Raw genomic sequence first — 6,800 nt, 5'->3', positions numbered from 1 at the left:
AAGAAAATAAAATATTTAATTGTTTAGATAATTTTGACTATTTGTCTAACTAAAGAGTGCTGTATGTTGAACTTTAGTGAGAAAGTTTTTTTTCAAGCGTTTATAAATTTTAAATGGCAGCACATAATAACACCCGTGGTCCTCAGGGGTCAAAAATGTCCCCACTTCATTTGACTGTTTTTTCAAGTATAAATTATAAATTGTCAATCAATTCAGTGTTACACCTTAGTTTTATTTAAGACCAACACATTAACACAAAATTTACCCAACATTTTACATTTTAGGGCCACCACACCTTGTTTACATAAAGTACACTGTGTTTTTGAGCAAAAACAAATTGAGAAAATAAAATATTTAAATGTTCAGATAATTTTGACTATCTGAATAACTACAGAGTGCTGTATGTTGAACTTTAGTGAGAAAGTTTTTTTTGAACCATTTATAAATTTTATATGGCAGCACATAATCACACCTGTGGTCCTCAGGGGTCAAAAATGTCCCCATCTGGTTTGATTGATACTTAATTAATATGAAGTCGATTTTTTCCCCCACTTTTAATTAAAACTTAATTCAAACATTTTTAAACATTTTTTTTTATTCCATTTCAAATTTAAGTCTGATAAAAACCTCATAAAAATGATTTTTTTTCTTTGTTTTTGGGTAAAAAATAAATTAAATCATCAGTTATCGTGATTATCGTTTCACAACCAGAGTCGGTTGCTTTAACAGATGATCACAGACGGGTTTATGTCAAAGTTAATTTAGAAAGCTGTTTTTAAACTACTTAAAGTTTTTTACTGGCAGCAAATAATCACATCTGTTGTCCTCTGGGCTCAAAAATGACCCCGTTTGCTTTGACTGTTTATAAAGCAAGAAGCATAAAATATCATCCATCTCTGTGTTTCAAGGTTTTATTCAACTTTATTCCAACTCATTACCTGACAGTTTTCTATATTTTGGCATGATAGGACACCAGGGCATGAGTCTGAGTGAACACATGAGAGCCTGAAGCAAGAACAAAGGCGTGTCCATGTTTTACCCAAGTGCAGGAGGAAGCTCAGGTTCATTCCTCTGTACTGGTCCCATCAGGAGGAAGCTCAGGTTTATTCCTCTGCACTGGTCCCATCATGGACAGCTTTCTTTCTGCACTTGCAGGCCAAGGGTCATATACAGTAAACAAGTTGTTACAGGTGATTGTTTTCTTTTGGAAACCTTCTGCAATGTTAGGGACAACTGGCGTGTCCTGACTGCAGGAGACGGTTTGCCATCGTACACTAGCATGTTCCATGTACAGCTGGACCTGCATCACATGCTGCCCATGTTTTTATCTCATCCCTGGTTTACTTGGATGTTCTGTTGGACAGAGTCCTCTGAAGGGGACTTGGTGCTCATACAGTCAGATCAGTACCAGGGTCTGACATCACAGCAGGAGACACGCCCACTTGCTCCATACACCTCAAATGGGAGCACGTTTGTGTCATGAACGATGATCATCTATTGTGTCTTTATCAAGAAATGATATCCTTTTTGTGCTTCTATGATTAATCTTGTGTCACCTTTAAAACTACTCTACCAGACTCAGGATGTCATAAACTGGCCGTAGCGACTCTACTGGATGCTCGGCAGTAAGAATCAACACACACACATACGCCTACAGCTGCATTCGGTCCATTTTTCTTCCTCTCTCGTTGTCCCTCCTTGTTCGTCATTGAGTTGGCTGTAGAGCAGGTCATCTGCTGATTGGATGGTTGTTGGTTCAATCTCTGTGTGCTCTAGTCTGGAGTTCTTACCAAGGTGTCCTTGGGCAAGTTACTGAACCCCAACTTGGTCTCTGATGCATCCATTGGCATGTAAACGTTCAAAGGCAGAATACAAGCAGAATACACTGTGTGTAATGCTTTCAGTACTCGAGTAGAAAAGTAACTGAAGGAGTATGGGACCTGGCACATGTGCTTGGACTGTGGTAGATCGTCTTTCTCTGAGGCCCATGAGAGAGTCATGCATCGTCTGACACTGGGAAGGATAGAAGACCAGATCAATGTTTCCTCACATTACTGCAAATATTCCTCTGTCTCAGCTGACTCCTCTTTCCTGCTTGATTCTTTGTCTTCATCATAATTAAAATAGAAGATGTGCAGTCCTCTGACACATCTTCTATTTCAGTTTCACATCCTGAAAATTCAAGAAACTTCAAGAAGCCCAGTCACTTTCTTTCCAAGCTCCTCAGACTACCAAGCCCTGGAGGCCTGAGAACCTACTTGAACATAGTTCAGATTCTTCATCACTTTCCTTCACTTCATAGCCTTCTTCCACTTCTGCAGGTGGGTGATGTGCTTTTTCAGAGAAAGGTTAACATGTGCTCTAAATATTGGCTATATTTTCATTATCTTCTAACCCTGGATCTTCCTGAACATTGATTCTCCCTCCTCATTATACTAGAGGACAATATGTGCTTTGTCCTGCTGGTCATTGCTTTGCACAACATGGTAAAAAAATGTATGCTCATCAAAGTATGCAAATCTCTAGTGCAATGGAGGCTTGTGAGCTACTTTCTGTGTATGTATTATTGTAGGGTCGACCTTACAATACGAAGCACTTTGATGCGACTGTTGTTGTGATTCGGTGCTGTGTAAATAAACTTTCATTGAATATAGAGCACCTGCCTCCTCATTGTGCTGCCTGTTGTTGTTGTTGTTTTGGTTGTTATGACCAGTGCTTGACCCCACACATCAGTGATCCAAGATCAAAGATGTTTGAAAGCAGTATGTTGTGAAAATACGGCTCTTTGCAACACTTTGTACTTTGGGGTCATTTTTGACCCCTGAGGACAGCAGCTGTTATAAAATCCAATAAAAACCCCATAAATAAATCAAATTACTTAAAACTTATTCCAATCACGCATAGTATAGTAATGAATAACTTCTGTTATTTTCAGACCATTTAATGAATAAAAAACACATTTTTGATAGCAAAAGATTTCTTTAGAGGACAAAAATGACCCGTGGACATCACAAGGGTTAATTAAACTAAAGATAAACCTAAAGTACAATACTTTGCTTTCCTTTGCTGTATGTGAACCATTCCGTTTTGCACACTCACAGCCCGCTATTTGTTACACAGGCTCGTCCACTTTTTACTTTTATAATTGCATTAAATCTTCGTGGCACAGATTCAACAAGGTGCAGGAAGCATTCTACGGAGAGTTTGGTTCATATTAACATGATAGCATCACACAGCTGCAGTTGCCCTATATATGGTTTTGTGGAAAAATCTAACAAGATCAGCAGATTCTGAAATACCAAGAAATACCTGTCCATTTACACCCACAACCCAACAAGTATGTTCATAGCCACTCACATTCTGATTCTCAGTTTCAAGTTGCCACTAGGTAATAGACTGCTTAGATATCTGAATCCGCTGAACACGTATACGCAATAAAGTGTCTGTTGAGGCCCCCGGCCCTTTTTTCACCTAAAACATTTTATAAAATGTGATATCCTAACATAAGTACTTACACTTAAAAATGCTTTATTTTTGATTGATTGATTTATATCTTTGTCATTTTCACACCATTATCCAGCATTCGTCCAATGTAACCACATTTATGGCTACTTACTTTTTTTGCCATGAATTTACAATTAAATTGTTTTAGACATATAAATTGACCAATACCGCCCCCTCCTGGACGTATTCCTCAATGAAAAACAGCACACGTGACAAAGCCACATTTAATCCCTTTGATTATTGGAGGCTGGCTTCACTCGTTGACTGTGTGAAGTTTCAGACCCACTCCCCTGCGTGGAAAAATAAGAATATTACACCTTAATCTGGGTTCACCTAGGCAGAGGGTTCTTCTTTCACTGCTTTTACATGATATACGTCATGACGGTGAAAACAGATGTGTGAGCCACCAAATGCAGTCATTGTCGTTTTTTCATATACTTCTTTGCACCATTTTAGGTAAAAACAGCAATTAAAGAAAAAGATTTCGTTTCGTACAAAATATATTTTAGAATAAACTGATTTTTTTCCACAGCAAAAATAAATGTTTAATATACAATGTTTTATGGAAGAGATAGATAAGCATCAATTTCATTCTGTGCATGGTGATCCTGCACAAGATCACATTCACTGCTTTCCCTATAGGGCTTTGGAGCGTGATGTCACGGGGGTGGGCGTGGAAAGGATTTTGGCCTGATCCGCCATTTTCGGGGTCTAAGAGCAAGCGACGAAGGAGCGAAAGCACAGCCATGGTTCGTACTTGCTGTGTGGTCGGCTGCAATGTTCGATCTTACGATCGGCACGGGAATAAACTTGGGTTGTCTTTTTATGCTTTCCCAACCTGGAAGCAATATCAAGGAGCTCATGTATCGGATGTTACCAAACGAAGGCGTCGAGCCTGGATAGCAGCCGTGAGATGAGCTGATATCAAGTTCTGTTCCATCTCCCCATATCACTTGGTGTGCTCCAGACATTTTCATTCCGGTAAGTGCTAGATATGTTCATATCACACTTTATAGCTGAATAATATTATCGTTGGTGGTCTCGGAAGTTATAGAAATTGCGATCAAACATGAATGGAGTGACTTTGCAGACATGTGCTATGTAAAGATTCGCTAATTCTTTTGCACAACTGTAGGGAAGCCTGCCTATGAAATGGATCAAACAAATCCAGACTGGGTACCAACGCTACACATGGGGCACTCCGAAATCCGAACATCACATTCAGACCGTCACAGGAGGCGAACACAACGCCAACAAAAAAAAGCACTAGTAGGAGGTAAACAACAACCACACCCCCAACCACAATCTCTTATTTTAAAAGTTGATCTTAGTCAATTAACACAAACATTTGAGTATTCATACTGCCTTAATGTATAAACCACTTTAAAATTCCCTTGTGTATTTGCACTCTTTTTATTGGACAGGCTTTCACAATGGAGCTGCAGAATGTGAAGGTGAAGCCCCAGCAGAAGTTACCACAGGAGAGCAGCCAGAGATGGACAACACAGAAGAGCAACTCCATAACAACCTTGTTAATTTGGCTGAGGGCCAAATTTGTCTTGGACAAGTAGAAGCAGAGGTAACGGGTGCAGATGCAGAAAACAGTGATATCAGAGAGAAACAGACAGAAGATCAAAGACTGACAAATGATTGTGTGCGCTGTGTACAGAGCAGAGCAGAAATAAACCGGCTGCTGGAGGAGAACAGAAAGCTTAAATCAAAGTTGGACAAGACAGAGCTGAATGAAAACTTTTTAAAGGATGATACGGAAAAAGTGAAATATTACACTGGTTTTACTTGTTTTGTTATTTTTATGTCTCTCAGTATGTCTCTGAAGACATAGTACTAGTAAAACCTTTTTTTTTTATGTGTTATTGTATGAACACACTGACATTACATTATGTAACCATTTCTGTACCTGTTTCACTAAAATGACGTTATAATAAAAGCAAGATAACAAATAACTGTATTTCACTCTTTATTTTACAGTTTGACAATTGTTACATGGTAAGTGCTGCAGGTTTGAAATCAAGTTATACATATTTCAATGCACTTCTGACAGAAAACTAGACACCAGTGGTGTCTACAGTGTCTACAGTGGTGGCAAACACAGCGTGCATCATCGAAGCTGTGATTCTCCCAGCACGCCACACATACCATTCTGGGCTCTTGTGTTGCAGTCTTGTGCGTACCTCGATAGCTTCTGCCTGTTCTTCAGTAACTTTTGCTGCAATTATGTACTTTACACAGTGCAGTTGCAGCTCGGTAAGACCAAGGGACTGTGCACCTGTGTTGTGCAAACACGCCAGAGACATTGGTAATGTGGAAGATTGTACAGTGTGTGATGTGTAGTATTTATCCAATCCAGACAAACACGCTGCTTTATTGTGTTTATGAAGTGTGTCTAACACTGGTGACAACTCCTCAAACGTAGCAGAAGGAATCTTTCGTTTTGAAGGACGGCTTCTTCTGCCTTTCACCACAGACGGTCCGTTTATATTTTCATCAAGAGTCTTTTTTTGTGCTGCTGAAGATGAAAAGTCAATGTTATGGCCAACCTCTGGCTGTATCTTGGTTGTGTTCCCCGGCAAAACCCAGTAGGCTGGTTCATCTGTGACAGTCTTTGTGCCACGGATCCTCACTGTTGCCTCCACTTTAAATAGAAGTGCAGCGACATGGGTGCAGGTCTCAGCAACTCCGGCCATACAGGTGCAGTGTGCAGCTTCGACCTTCCCCGTGGTGCTTACAATTACCCATGGTCGTAATGCAGGTTCATTCAATCTTTGGGAGTGCAGTACCTGTAACATACAAGGACAAGGTTGATGTAAAGACAATAAATGAAATGAGACAGGGAGGACACGAATTGGCGTTAATAATTTGCCCGATTATCAATGTGTTAATTTGCATCTACTTTACAATTATGGGCACATAATATGATAACGATATTTTAGCAGTTCGATGATAAATGTATAACATTAATTATGGTGGGGGGTGGAAAATGGCTATTACACTTGATGCGCTTCAGCTGACTTACCTTGGTATGAATGACGACGTACTCAGAGTTTGGCGGCTTGAAAATACCCAAATCTTGCACCCAGCCGTTGGTAAATTGGATGTGCGCCTCCAGTGACTTCTAATTTCGGAACTGGTTCGCTGTGTAGGCGCTTACTCCACAAACAAGATAGGCGAAGACATCGGGGTAGGACAGTGGCGGTAGGTCGTCTGGGTCTTTACTCCACTGCCGTATTTCGTACGGGTCCAGATTTGCGATGCACTCTATTTTTTTCAAGTAACGC

General features: G+C 40.0%; 1 long non-coding RNA gene across 1 annotated transcript; it reads left to right on the top strand.

Moving 5' to 3' along the window:
• Positions 1–4,134: 4,134 nt before the first annotated feature.
• LOC146514082 (uncharacterized) lies at positions 4,135–5,179 on the top strand. Its single transcript, XR_014874850.1, has 2 exons — positions 4,135–4,780; positions 4,929–5,179. It is a non-coding gene; the product is annotated as an uncharacterized LOC146514082 (long non-coding RNA).
• Positions 5,180–6,800: the final 1,621 nt, after the last annotated feature.

The sequence above is a fragment of the Neolamprologus multifasciatus genome, chromosome 7 (genome assembly GCF_963576455.1).
Source record: "Neolamprologus multifasciatus chromosome 7, fNeoMul1.2, whole genome shotgun sequence".
Lineage (NCBI taxonomy): Eukaryota > Metazoa > Chordata > Actinopteri > Cichliformes > Cichlidae > Neolamprologus > Neolamprologus multifasciatus.
Note: the sequence above shows the minus strand (reverse complement) of the source record. Positions and strands in the feature narration are given on the sequence as shown.